General features: G+C 44.7%; 1 protein-coding gene across 3 annotated transcripts in view; it reads right to left on the bottom strand.

Moving 5' to 3' along the window:
* Window positions 1-12373, bottom strand: part of peli1b (pellino E3 ubiquitin protein ligase 1b) — a 34770-nt gene extending 22397 nt beyond the window's left edge. For 2 of the 3 annotated variants that reach the window (XM_069721303.1, XM_069721305.1), the window contains exon 1: window positions 12132-12373. The gene's annotated coding sequence lies outside the window, so the exon portion shown is untranslated. Of the gene's footprint in view, window positions 1-11534; window positions 11618-12131 lie in introns of all 3 variants that reach the window. The other variant, XM_069721304.1, reaches the window with a different exon arrangement.
* Between the last annotated feature and the right edge of the window lie 3098 nt (window positions 12374-15471).

Raw genomic sequence — 15471 nt, forward strand, 5'->3', positions numbered from 1 at the left:
TGGGAGGCTGAGCGGAGGGATTTGAATCCACTGTGAGGGTTCCTGATACAACAGAAGTGTGTGTGTGTATGTGTGTGTGTGTGTGTGTGTGTATAGCAGCTTTTGTGTGGGTGCGAGCCGGTTTTCAGACGCCCCGGGTCCGGTCTCCGGTGTGTAGAGTTGCACTGTCGGGTCAGAGGAGAGGGATTGGTTTGCACACAGTGAAGATGAGACGCTCGATGACTCAGAAACTGATCCGCGAGGAGGCGCGTGTTCTCCTTTTTCCTTTTTCACCCTCTACTCAAACTCGTGCGATCAATGAGCACGAACACTTGGCATCAACACGGCAGAACGTGAAGAGAAAGGGAGGAAGAGGATGGGGGGGGGAGGTGGATGGGAGAATATTCCTTTTTTTTTTTTAGTCATTTTTTTTTTACAAAATGTATTGAACAGGGTTTTCACTCAAAGTCAAATGTGAAATCTTCTGACGCTTCCCTGAAGTTCACTGACTAAAAAGCAGAATTTTCATGACATGTAATTAACGAGAATACTTTTCTTTTCTTTTTTTTTTTTTACTCTTAACGCCGAGTCTTTGAAGTCATCGTTTGTAGCCGAAGCACTTGAAGTTTACATTTTTCTGGAGTGTCTTTACTGAAGTGAAGTGAAATAATACTACATGAAAAATGGCGACTAAAATCTTGACGTGCTACAAACAAATTTTCATGATATTCATGACTTAATCAAATACTGTGACTTTTTAAGAATTCCATGATATTCCAGAAATTTCATAACCAGTGGGATTAAAGTGTATTAAGCCTATATGTGCATTATTCGTTCCCCTTGGTATATCGGGCGCCCGGGCTCAGCACTGTAAGCAGCCGAGCTTTGTTTAGATTAATTATTAGAAAATTAATAAGAATCGAGTCAAATAGCTCAAATCGTGAACTTGCAGATGGGTTAACGACGTACTTTCACACTGCCGCTCACGCAGAACCTGAATAACTGACTACAATAACTGAAAATCAAACGGCTCTAAACGGACTGAGAAAACGACGATCCCCACTCTCAAGATGATCTGGAAGTAAAAATCTTCATCGGCCGGCGGCTTCACAGTCTTCCAAACGGACCGGATGACAACACTTTGAGAAAAAAAGAAAATCATCTCGAATCTGGCAAACGGCTCGTGTTCATTTTCCCATCCCGCTCACACTTTCTTTCGGTGGTGTGAATCGGATTTCAGAATTAGGGCTACAACACCACCTCCATTTTGAAATCTTTTTTTTTTTTTCTTTCAATGAAAATAAAGATTCTTTTTTTTAACGTGTTTTGACAAGATATGTCCTGCAGCGAGCTTCCCAATCTCTCCCCTTCTCTGGCGACTGTCCGTCCCGACTCCGACGGGAAACGATCGGGCTCATTTCCATTCACACACCAGATCTCCAGTTTTCTGTCTCGAGTCAAAATAAACCCACAGCGAGTACTGGCACACGAAAACCCTTTCCATCCAAAGGAACTATAAAGCAGCAGAGGACCTTATGACAGGGAAATTTACTGGCTGGTGCAATGTTACAGAAAATAAATGTAGCGTGAATTACATCTCCTGAAGCTCAGCTGGGTGTACGCACACAGACAAAACCGTATTACTGATACGAACCGGAGTGTGAATCCTTGACGCGTGTTGCTGAGGTGGGTCGCTTCGACAACAGAAATAAACCCGACGTAGCATTTAACATGCGAGTGTGTGCACGGTTTAAAAAATATCTTCCTTTTTCTTTTTTATTTAACTGATTATTCTAAAAATCTGAACACACGACGACCCTCATCGGGAACGCAGAACCATTTCTAACCCTCCGACACGCCTGCAGCTCAGCCCGCTCAAAAGGGATTTACGCCGAGTCGGCGTGTCGACGCACACAGGAAGTCCCAATTCCCTGCCCACTTACGGACGGCCACACACTTCTCACGTTCGCCGGTCCCCGGAGGTGCTCTCCAACGCGTGGCGGTATTTACGCCGGGACGGATGGGAGCCCGCCGTACGCCAGAGTCACGCCACGGAGCAGCGGAGACGGGAGGTGGCTGTGCGCTTCACCTCGAGATTCAACGTCCGGTCACGACACGACCTTCGCGTCGGCAAAGACCCGTCGGCCGGAAAACTTCAACTGCGGGGGTCACGGTCGGGCGCAGAGGAGGAAGACGCAGTCGGCGGCGGCAACGAACGCGACGGCGTAGAAACACCCTGTTACAAGAGAGACTCAAGCATTTGGAAAAAGTATTTGCATCAAAATATACTTCACGTAACGAAAGTGGAAATACTCGTTGTGCAGAATGGATTGTTTGAACTACTTTATGTACCGCCGGGTGGCTCGTAAACTCTCCACTAGAGCGGTAGAGTCCTATATCACCTGTAGACCTCAATTTTAAGTATTTTTGTTGTATTATTAAGCAGAATCTATGAGTAAATGTAAAACAATATTTCCCCCTGAAGTGCAGAGGAGTCGAAGTGTAAAGAGGCTGTAGATGGAAATACTGAGTACAACAGTAAATCATTTTCTTGATATTAATGGCAACCGCAAGTTCCCAGAGCTCGCTGGGATGTCTTACATTTTCTGAAGACAAAACACGTTCTAGTGGAAGAAGAGTCGAAGCTTCCAAGTCTTGTCATCATATTTACTCCCTAAAGCTGCATATGGCCACATAATCACAAGGCCAATTTGATGACCACAAAATATATATCTGTCTTCAGTGGATCTGATTTTTGTTTCGTTTGTCTGAATCGTGTAATTCTTTCTCAATGAGAGAATCGGCCAAACGCAACAAAACGTGGATGAACATCCTGCTCGCTCAGGATGGCGCGCACATGTTCTCTAATACGGCAAATAAAAAATTAATCAGCTGCAGCCCATCTTTCATTTTCTCCGCGTGGTGGGTTAAATTTCCTCTCTTTTAATGGAAACTTATTACAAGACATCCACACTGTGCGGTGTCTGGGTTCTCTGGAGTAACCATTAGCTTCACACCAGAGACCTTATAAACTTGTACACAAAGCAGACCGCTTCCCAATGTGGTGTTACCAACACAGTCCACGTGGACTCTGAAGTGGGCGATATTAAGCCACGATGAGCTACTTTTAAGAGGATCTTTCATAGCTCCGACCATAACGGAAAAAAGGAGCAGTCGCTAACAAGGCCGATTAGAATAATCCACTCGGGCCGGATGCCGAGCACTTGACCAGAGGAAGCGTTGCCGCAACAATGCTCGCGCTCATCAGCTATGAACAGCCGGGCGTGAAATGTGCGGAGCGGGTCAAGAAAAGGACTCTGAACGTTAGAAATGCGGTGAGGAATGTAAACCCGAGCTGGGTTGTCGAAAGCGGACGCGAACATGGCGAAGATGGCATCGAAAGCCTTTTCGTGCTTCAACCAAAACCCGCGAGGACACGCGTCCGAAATGTCCCACTAATGGCGGCTAAAAGTCGACACGCATCGCACCTCTGTGACCGGTTTCAACCGTGAACATGACACGCCGACCAGGGAACCATTCCCCTTAAGGGAAATACACTTTTTTTTTTTTTTTTTTCAAACTTCAAAAGTATGCTAAGTGCTCCCAGGACGAGCACCATTCACACCTCCGCCCGCCGCTCCTAAAAAAGAAAAGGCAGACTGGAGTCGGACCCTTCGGCGCCAAATTCCTGCTGAGAATTAAATGAACTCATCGAAACAATCTGGCGGTTGCTCGGGAGGCTACAGGAGACCGGCATCTACCTTTCAATCCGGGACGCAGGACCTCTCCCACCAACACAGGGTCCTCAGTTTGGAGCCCGAGGCCCTCGATCACAGGACTTGTGTCCAGGTCCAAACTGTCCAGACACCAAGTGGACCAGAAAACATGTCAATTCACTGTGAAGAGGTGAATCTGACTCATGAGTGGTGTGTCATGTCATTCCAGTGTTTCCTTCTTTCCACTGTGGAGTCTAATAAAAGTGTCTTAGAAAGAGTAATTAAAAACTGGTGGTTCCTGTTTTAAATTTAGTTTTTATATGCCTATGAATAACGTTTGGAACATTCATGTGAATCAGACTTCCCATCATCTAGCTTGGGCTGCCTTAAATTATGAAGCATTACAATAAGCCTCCGTTCTCTAAAAAGTGGATCTAACTGTAAATCCTTTTCTGTCTGGTGACCGGAGGAAATGAATTTGACATCAGGGGCTCTAATCTGTCCACCAACTCTGAACTATTTGTCAGACATTTCCAGAAAACGGTCTCATATTAGATGACGTTGCTACGATTTACACCAAAGACGACAATGCCGTCAATAGACGACAGTGAAACTTTTTAGGGCTGCAACTAACGACAATCGTGTTTTGGTCAATAGCTTAATCAGTTGGTCTTTACAGTGTCAGAGAACAATGAAAATCGTTTCGACTTCCACCAACAGCCGAAAACATCAAAGACATTTCAATGATGATAAAATATGCAAATATTCACACTTTGAGACACCAAACACATCAAATTTTTAAGCATTTCTTCTTTACAAAAAAACAAAAAGGGTTTTTTTCAGTTAAGTCTGTGCTAAAGTAAGCTGATATACAACTTTAAAAATCATTTAAATCACTGTGACAGTTTGTCCACTTTGTAACTAACGGTTGCTTTTATCTTTTTTCCAGTTTCCAGGGCGGAGGTGGGCGGGAGGGAGGGGGGTAAGAGGGCTGGTGTTTCGAATTACAGTCTCATCAATGATTCAGTAGGAGGAACGCGGTCCGGTGTAAAGGCACCGACAACAAACAGCCCTGTCGGTGGACGTGCAACAACACACCGAACCCGAGCAAAAGGACTCGGACAAACCAAAAAGGACACGATCGCAGATGCAGACACAGAAGACAGGAAACCCGGCGGTGAGACGCTGACGCATGTGGCTAACGGTGAAACGTGTGCAGTCAGGCACTCAAGGACACGCGGCGGCTGGACATCGGGGCAGGACATTGAAACGCATGGAGGTGTAGGGACGTACACAGGCATGCTATCAAACATAATTCTATCACTTCAAAAAGGTCATGACACTGATTTTACTGGAGAATCCGGGGGGCGGGAGGGGCGGGTGGAGGGGGGTTATTTCTTGGTAAAGGTTTTATTTTGGGAGAGTTTTTCTTTGAGCTGAATCGAGGGTCAAAAGGACAAACGGGGCCGTGTGCTGCAGAGATTGTAAAACCCTTTGGAGGCAAATTTGGGATTTTGTGGAACTGGGCAAAATAAACGAAAACTGATTTGACTTGCTATTTTGCTCCCAAATGGAAGTTTGAGTCCCCCACAATACGTAAACAGATTCATGCCCCCCCCCCCCCTCACAACATCAGTAATACTTCACGCCGAGTGCTCATGCAGCCAAATGTCATCTCCGGATGTACAAAACGTTCAATGTGACCTTCCTCGGAGCGCGCAAACAGCAGAGTAGAAATCGGAGTGTGTCAGAGCTCGAGATGATTCATCCGCGTCGGCGAAATTATGCAACCTTCTTAAACTGCCGTTACTCACTTGAATACATTTAGGAAGCAGGTTTGTAGAGCTGCATTGTTGAAATAAAAGACCAAAGTGTCCAATAAAACCTCTTCACCGGAGGTGTCGTCGAGGTCGGCGTGTCATTCTCGTGCAGAAACACTCGTCACCTGTATGGCGGCTGAACATCACGCGTCACCGCAGCCACGCCGTAGAGGGGTGAAGTAGAAGCAGCGATGCCGAAACGGCGATTATCTGCTCCTTCCACATTTCTCTCCGCTTTCTGTCACGTCAGCCCTTTTTTTTTTTTTTTTGCCAGTTTACGACTGTTTGACGAATGAACGACGGCACGTGTTGCCGTGCGCTGGAATAAAAAGAGGAATCTTTTGTACACGCCGCTCCATCTAACGTGTGTGAAACACTTTCCGGCTGGAAGCTTTTACAGCGCCGACATGAACACAATTTATGACTGATCGTAGTTTTTATGACGAATTATGATCATTCTTCGTCATTATTTTGACTTCTGGGTGGTCGTTTCCCTCTTCGGCTGCACAGTCGTCATCTTTTTCGTGGGGAAAATATTGTGTCTTGTGATAGTGAGAAAGTTGAACTTCACTGTCGGTGCGAGGTTATTAATTTCAGGGGCAGATGTGAGCTACAGAGGTTCGGTATGGGTTAACTGGGTCGTGCGGTCTAGCAGCTGTCGATGGGGGGGCTGTCAACAACGGCGGCGGGCGAAACATCGGCGGTACGTGATTCCACGTAAGCTCATCTAAAAGTCATTATTACAGAAGAAAACATTTCCCCGGGTGGTGGTGGTGGTGGTTGGGGAGGGGGAGGGGGGGTTGTTGTGGGTCTAATTGTGCTGCACCTGGTCACGGTTTGTAATCATTAGCCCCTTGACCGGCCGAACGAAACGGGCGGAGAGGGCTTCAGCGGGGTCGGTTTTGGGCGTTTTGGCATCGCTTCCGTTTAAGAGTGATCAATTCTGACTCGTTTCTCAGAAACTTCCAGCGTCGGCTTTGTTGAGAGAACAAGAAAAAAAAAACCATAAGATTGAATATTTTATGGATTTTCAGCAATTACTGGCAGTCTCCCTCTGCATTAACAGAAAGAGCAGAAGTCCCCCGGGGGTGGGGGGGGGAGGCAACCGGTTACACACTCAACCGTCTGTATGTGATGATGTACACACTGGCTCATTTAGAGGCAGGAAGGTTGGAAAGGGAAGCAGGAAATGGTGATCAAGCATGATCATAGGGGTGGTGAGGGGCGGTGAGGGGTGGTGAGGCGTGGTGGTGGGGTGGTGAGGGGTGGTGGTGGTGGGGGGGGGTTGATAATTACAGGCCCCTGTGTACAAGTGAAAATGTGTCTGACCTCGAATGCAACTTTCAGTTTCTGCACATAAAAGTGAAGACTTCCGACGACGCGAACAGGAAAGAAAAGAACCGTCTCAGCAACAGGCTGCGGTTTGAGTCTGAGAACAACATCATCAAAAGAACCGTTCGAAACAGAAAGGTGACAAACCAAGAAAGTCGACCTTTACGAGAGGCCAGCTTTGGTTTTACATCTGGGACGTTTCTGTACACAAGAAATGACTGTCAGGAGGTCCTGCCCTCACATCAATCTAATTAGGGGGGGTGAAACAGGAAATGTAGTTAATTTTGGGACGTATTGGCCGACGCTGTGGAAGTGAAGTCATAGTTCAGACGTCACTCCGCTTTAATGTCGTTAGAAACTCTTTGAAAAGACGGACGTGACAGAAAATGCCATTTACTCGGTCGCTGCAGCGTCACCAGCGTCCGGCTGCAAGAAAAACCCAGCGGTCCTGTTTTTCTGTCTCGGCTGAACGATGCATCCGTTAAGTGTCTGCAAATCATCACACTGCCGAGGATGAAATGAAGCGAGCCCTCGTGTCCCCGCCGTGGTCCACTATCAATAAACTATAAAACTATAAAAATAAGGGGTGGGTTGTTGTTTTTTTCCTCTTTCCTTTTCTCCCAGTGAAGCTACACTGGAGAACATTTGTTTTGTTTTTACATTCATATAATTAAAAATGAAAGTGCTACAAGTTCTTCACCGTGTTTCAGCTCTCCTCCCTCTCTGACATTAACAGTTTTTTTTCCACAAGAACTCCACCAACTTTCACAAATTCTGTTCATTTCAATTCAACTGCGTGCCGTTTAAAATAAATAAAGTTGCCCAAAACAGCGCCGACATCCCCGACAGCTTTTTCGAAAGGAGCCGAACAGCCTCGCCGGGTTTCGGCGTTCCCCTCTCTCCCTGCCCTCGCTTTTTCTCGGCGAAGTATTCTCGAGCGGGAGAGAAAGTCTTTGTGAGGCGAGAGACAAAAACAAACTGGGTAATTGAAAGATAAATAAACGAGAGGTGGCGAGGCAAATTAGAAATGTAGTTTTCATTCTAATAGAACAAAAAGGGGGGGGGGCATACTCGCCCCTGTTATGGTACTAAAATGGCTCCTTACGTAAGGAAGCGTCTCGGAGGAGGAGGAGGAGGAGGAGGAGGAGCGGTGAGGAAGGTGGACCCTCGCGGGAAGAAAAAGAAACACGCATCGTTGTACAATTTGTGTCCAGCGATTGTGCGGGTGTACTTCCTCCGTCCCCGTATGTCTTTTTTTGCCCCCCCCCCCCCTTCTCTACGCAATCCTCACAGTCCAACAGCTCGTGTTCATCCATAATTCACGGTGGTTTACAACAGACTGATTTCTAAACAACCTGGGTTTACATAATTTATGGAGACGTTTGGCGACATACAGGAAACGTTTCATCATTACCGGAAAATAATCTGGAGGGAAATGTAGGGATTCGAGCTGCTGCTTGTTTTACTGGATACGCAGTAGTTTCCAAGTTCATACTTGTACGTTTCAGCGTGAAATCTGTTCGACTTGCACTTTTAAAACGCACGTTTCATCGAGATGTTAACTGTAATTAGATCGTTATATAGCTATAGTTATATAGTTACGTAGAGCTATAGCGCAAGCTGAATTTTAATCTGCGTGATTGTTTACAAAGTCGGTGCAAAAACTCGAGCGTGAACAAGCAAGACGTTTGTTCACCCACAGTAGTGGAAACACATGTCGGAGATAACTGAAAATACTTTTGGGTTGAGCAACAAATCCTCCCGAAGCTTGAAAGGATAATTCTGGGTTATTTCAACCGAGTGTATTAACCGTAAACGTAGCTTTTGTGGATTGTGCTAACTCTGCACTCACCATCTCCGGTGTAGAGATTTTCGGGGGGGGGGGGGTCCTACAGCAAACCGAAGTCCCACACTGAGCACATGTGTCCTTACAGCCCTACAACAGAGCATCCTGTCCCCTCAGCTGCTTGAAGTAGTACGTCTCATGGACAGGCTGCTTAAAGCAAAGCTGTGGAAAACTGCTGGCGGTTCGATGCGCCCCCCCCCCCCACCACCACCACCACCCTCCCCCACCCTCATTTATTCCCTACCTTGCAGAAACAAGGCCGTAAAAATCGTGCCCACTGTCTGACCCACTTTCCATGACAGACGTAATCTCCCCGCACAAACTTCAGCCTGTTTACCAGCCCAGTAGAGAGTAAAGCCGGACCGGGACGAGCGTGCCAAGCTTCTCGCGTACACAGCGGGGGGGCGGGAGGGGCGGGGGCTGCTGCTGCTCAGCTGCAACGATTACACCCGGCCCTCCCCGACTAAACTGCTCACCGCAGGCAGGAGCACACCGGACGATAAATGCAAACACAGAATAATAAAAATTAAAAAAAAAGTAAAAAAAAAAGTCTCCTCTCACATACCGTATCATTAAGGTCTAAAAGGGTGCAAAACACACAGCTGCTTGCTGATTTGAACCTAAAATATTTTCACTCGACATCAAGATGTTAACCACCGAATGCTTTTTAGCTTCAAGTGAATACAGTGTTAATAGAGGGTTTCCGCACGGTTAACGCTTAGCTCGAGAAAATTACTACATTTTCCCCCTCAAAATCTTAATTATTACATTTCCACTCGCCCGTTTTTGCTTTACGTTATGAGTTTAAAAGTGTATTCATATAATTTCAACTGCAGTAGTGATTAAAGGAAACCTGCTATTGCACACATTATTTAGACATAGAGCTCAACGCCCACACGCAAAACGTTAAATGAGTTTATTGGAGTAACTTTTTTTTTAGCACTTCTTTTGGATATAAAATGTGTTAAATGTGTGTTTTTACTCTTAAATGAGCAAAACCGACTTTCTAAACGTTTCCATTTGCTCTATGACAAAAAAAAATTTGGTTTACTGTCGTATAATTCACACATGGGCTCCAATGGTCCAATAAAAAAAAATTAAAAAACCATTGCAGGATTGATTCAGCATATCTTCATCCCAAAAGTGGATATGAATGCAATAACAATACTGCTGAATCTTGAGGGGCGTTTTTATCAGACTGACCGGAAGCACATTTGGTAATTCAGTTAGTGATTTAAAAGTTTCGTGGTCCCGCTAGACCACATCTTTCTGACGCTATCTACCTTTAATTGCATAAAAAAACAACATTTAAATGTATTGAGTGAAATGGGGTTGTTGTTTTTTTTGCGCGTGTCCAAACCCAGGCGAGACTGGGAGGCCTCTCTGTGTCCCCACAGACCGGGTTACTAAGGATACAGGCAGCACTGAGCCTCCATTAAGACATCAGAGCTCTATCTGCACTCCCGTCTGACACCATCAGCTCGGGTTTCCTCCCTGAAATTGAGACTCTAAACCGTGCTGGAGAACATACACACACACACACACACACACACACACACACACACACACAAACACACACACATATAAACACACACACACATATAAACACACACACACACACACACACACACACACACACACACACACACACACACACGGGCCTGCAGGCAACACACCCTGAGCTAATGTGCAAACGTGTATATGCAACACTTGCGCTCTCCCCTGTTGCACAACAAACACTGGATCTTCATATGAGGAGTTTTAACCATTGAGGACCTGTGAGGATACAGACTTTAAATAGTACAGCATGGAAACTGTACTATTTTTTAAAAGCCCAATTTGACTCTTTCTTAAAACAGGGTAGCACCGTCCGGGGTTTTGGGTTAAGACTTGACTTTTGGACAGATCTCTGCACCAGATTCAGATCTGTTGGGCCCACTGTTCAAAGAAGTGCAATACAGCAGTTATGTTTGCAGGAAATTGCCCTTCATATGTACACATGGCCTCTACTGATGTTATCAGCTGCTTATAATCTACTTTCTTATTCTGCTTCTTTCTAACTAAAGGTCTGGGAAATGCAACTCCACGTTATCACGTTAAGCATGAAAGCTACATCCATTATGGTCTACCGTGTGTAACTTTCCGAATACACACCGACGTCTGATGCAGCTCTGCTGCAAGCGCTACCCTTTCTATTTACTGCTTCAGCTGAATCCTTACGTTCATTTGAAAGTGCTGTTTCAGCACAAATCAGCCCTGCAGGAGGGGGGGGGTTAGTAAATATGTAAAGTCGGTGAGAGGACAAAATGCACGGGCCACGATCAGTGACCAACGTTTCATACCGCTCAAGTTTCACGATTAATTATCATTGACAAGCAGAAAATGGGAATCTGTCTGGGGAGGGAGGGTGGGGGAGAGGGGGGGGGGGCGTCCTGGTGGAGCAGACGGAGTTAACATGTCTTTTTTTGTTGTTTTTGTTTTTTTGTCTGTGACATTTCCAGCACGGTGGAAGGGAAGTATACGGAGATCTCTATCGGCAACCCAACTCGTCACATCATCGCCTACAAACCGGGACGGACTGAGGGACGGGAAGACGGGATGAGGGAAAGACAAAGAGGAGGAGGAGGAGGTGAAAAAGACACAGCAGAAGGGAGGCGGAGAGGGTTGGAGGGAAAAGGGGGTGGAGGGAGGGTCATTAACTGGCAATCAAGCTTTTGGTAATGGCAGAGTCCATCCGTGCATTTGCTTAATTCCTTATCAGGCAATGTTCCCCTTTCCCCATTCAGCCCCCCCCTCTGTGACAGGTCAGCATGCGGGGCTGGATGTGATGTAAAGTAATACCTGCATCTCTGAAGCCTCCGCGCGCACACGCACGCGCGCGCACACGCCAGAACAGAAGCTTTTACCTTTACAGAGCTTCTGATCTGCAATGAGATAAAAAATTTAAAAAAAATTATAAAAAAAAAAAAAAGACAAAACAGGTGCATCTGTGTGCGCGTGCGCGTCTGCAAAAAAAAAAAAAAAAAAAAAAAAAAAAACCACTGAAGATCAGCAGTTTGCAGCTGCAGCACTGTGTGTGTGTGTGTGTGTGTGTGTGTGTGTGTGTGTGTGTGTGTCTGCATCGACTCGACTTCCCCCCCCTCCCCCCCACCGCTGGGTGATTTGCACGTTAACCAAAACGAGGTAAAAGTTAACGACCCGGGCCGGTTCGCGGTCTCGGATCCGTCGGCAGGACAAAGCAGGTGACAGTCGGGAGAAGAAGAACCGGCCGGCTCGCGCTGATTTAAGCGCACCAACGGTCGCGTTTAACCGTCGTTGCGCTACTATCGCTTTTTTTATTGATTTTTTAAAAATTTATTTAAATTGTTTTATTATCAAGGAAAAGAAAAAAATAAATTAAAGAAGTCAGGTGGCTTGTAAAAACACGTACGTACTCACCGCGATATGAATGAAGTCCTCTTATTTGTCCCGAGCCTCCGGAGGGTCGGTCAGGGCTGCTAGCTTCTCCCCCTCCCTCCTCCCCCCCCCCCTCTCACCCCCTTACACACATACACCACCAGCACCACCACCACCACCACCCTCCTCCAACTTGCTGAGGGGCTAGCAAGCTAGCTTAACGTCCCGACCGGCTCAAAACAGAAGGGAAAAGAAAACCCAACCAAAAAAAAAAAAAACATTTAAACCGCAACCACCTACATACACACACAAAAAAAAAAAAAATTTACAAAAACAAAAAGAAGAAAGCCGGGCGGGTTTTTTTTTATGAGCTGGAAAGAAAAAAAAACAAACAAAAAAAAAACCCCCCGTTCACTCGCGAGACGAGGTTATCCACGGAGCGTTATTTTAAATGACAGCCTGTCCGCGGCGCGCCGTCCTTTGTTGTGAGCATCTCGACGTAAACACGGAGCCGATCTGTGAGCGTGCGCTGTGGGAGGAGACAGAGGGAGGGGGAGGGGGATAGACGATGACGTCACCGCAGAGGATTCTGGGACATGGAGTTTAAATTATTTATTTTTTTGGAGTCGCCTTTGAAAAGGGGTTATACAGGTATATGCAGTAAGGTTTGTCACAGTATAGTGTATACAAATGTATTATATACAAACGTGTATATCTGCTATCCGCGATTATATATATATATATTATATACGACTGGTGGTGAAGTGAGCTGTTGCCTCCCAAATTGGTAGGTAGGTATTTACTTCATTAATCCCCGAGGGGAAACTTTTTTTTTTTTTCGCTACAGCAGCATACAGAAGCAATAAGATAATAATAGAAATAATAGAATAAAATAATAGAATAGAATAGAATAATAGAAAAGCAATAAAATAGCAGTAAATAGCAGTAAAAAATATAAATATAAAGTATAAAATGCACAGTATATACAGTACATTATATATATATTATATACAAACAAACCAAGAAACACAGTCAACATATATATATATATATATATATATATACAGTACAGTATATATCTATATATATTATATACAAACAAACCAAGAAACACAGTCAACATATATATATATATATATATGCAGTACAGTATATATCTATATATATTATATACAAACAAACCAAGAAACACAGTCAACATATATATATATATACAGTACAGTATATATCTATATATATTATATACAAACAAACCAAGAAACACAGTCAATATATATATATATATATATATATATATATACACAGTACAGTATATATATATATATATTATATACAAACAAACCAAGAAACACAGTCAACCGTGTTATTGTACTGTGATGGATGGCCACGCCACGGGCACACCGATCGACAAAAACAAATTCTTTTGATAACTTTTAATTCCAAACATGTTAAGAGGGCACAGACTCAATTTCAAGTCGGTCCAACAAAATCTGCAGGAGGAGTTTGTTAAAGTACAACATGTGAATCGCCGAAAATGGCGACTAAATTCAAATTGGCAGACTTCCTGTTAAGTTGACGTAATGGTGCGTTGGAAAAAAATTTGTACGTCTCGGTGTGATACACATGTCCACCGAATTTCGTGCATGTGCGTAAATGTAGCCGCCGGGCCATCTGATTAGGGGGCGCTACCGAGCCATTTGGCCGCGCCCACTCGCACATCCACTAAAATACAAACTTTTTCACCGGGAGAGATGGGTGTACCAATTTTCATGAGTTTTTGAGTATGATAAAGCCGCCAAAAATGCAGTTGTTTCCAGAGAATAATAATAATCGCTTGAATAACCACAGGGCTTTCGCACCTTCGGTGCTCGGACCCTAATATATTTAAATATAAATACACGAGTTCAGGAAAAGTCCCTGAGAAAAGTTCTTTTTCCAGCCCACCTCCGGGTGAAATGAACGACCACATCTGTTGCAAGTAAAGTGATTGGATTTGACATATACTGTAGAAAACGGCAACAAGAACTGGACTCGAGCACCAGTGAGACCGTCAGCAGCTCCTCTGCTTTACTGCCTCCACTTTGATGTGAGTCTGTGAGCTTTATGCCCCACAGACGTGCATGACTCTCTCTTCCTCGCACACCCTTTCATGCTCACCTTCATTGAAAACACCTCACATACCATGAGTGCTTGGAGTCTCAGCCCGGGTGGACCTCACTGGCTGGTCTAACTGGCGTATGGCAGCTTTCTAGAGATGATCAATTTTTGAGAAACCAACTTAACAGTATTATATACGGTAAAATATCTGCTACACAGGCAAAAGATGTTTAATATTTATCAAAAATATTACGTTATACAGTACTTGGACTTCAGAATTCAGTATAAATATACTTAGGATATATATAAACTGCAGAAAGCTTAACAAACCTAAAAGATGCAAGGATAGTGTGTTTAATATGTCTATATAGAGTATATACAATGGAAAGAAGAGGGGAACTTTTCTTGTTTATATTGTTGTTGTTGTTGACCTTTGGTTTAGTATCACTGCATGTACACACTTGAACCTGTGTTCAAGGACTCACCCTCTGTGAACCTGTGTGGCTTTACCCTTACAAGGATTTGCACTCTGTGTACTTTGCGGCTTATTAAGGGGATTTGCCCTCCGTAAACCATGAAGCACACCGGAGCGGGACTCGAACCTGTGTTCGTTTCCATGAGTCGTTTCCAGCCCAGCGTCGGCACCGTAGACCGCTGGACTGTCTTCGGCGCCGGAGGATGATCCGTGGCAGGACGAAGTGTTTAACGGAGTTCACCCAGGGCGTTAGGGTTGGTGTTAACCCTAGGGTTAGGGTTAGGGTTGGGGTTAACCCTAGGGTTATTGTTAGGGTTAACCGACAGTCTGGTTAACTCAACAGGTAAAAGATTCTCCTTCACCAAGGTTGCTATTAATGGTCCAGTTCCACCTTGGCCTGTTGATGGTGATTCAACTTTTAGTGAAGTTGAAACATTTAGATAAAATTGAAAAAGTTTTGCATCCACTACACATTACAGGAAGATATTTAACATCACTGCTGACCCCCTTGAAAACACGTATATCTCCTCGCCACAGAATGTCTGCAGCAATTATGGTCGCATTTGAATGAATACGTGTGGACGGTGGAGTTATAGGTTGCAGTGAGGCAAACATTTCACACAATGCTGTCTGATCTCATAGAAGATTGGTGGTGCCGTGGTTAGCACTGCTGCCTTTCAACCAGAAAGTTGAGTCAAACAATTCCCCCCTTTGTCATGATATTTTTATTTTTTTTTTTTTTTTTTTTCCAAGTGTACAAACCAAACAAATAAAAATCAGATCAGATAATCCGGAGAAGGGAAACTAGTT

This window comes from Brachyistius frenatus, unplaced genomic scaffold (genome assembly GCF_029030835.1).
Source record: "Brachyistius frenatus isolate BFR_SWC_R1_liver_20210118 unplaced genomic scaffold, ASM2903083v1 Contig_260, whole genome shotgun sequence".
NCBI classification, from domain to species: Eukaryota; Metazoa; Chordata; class Actinopteri; family Embiotocidae; genus Brachyistius; species Brachyistius frenatus.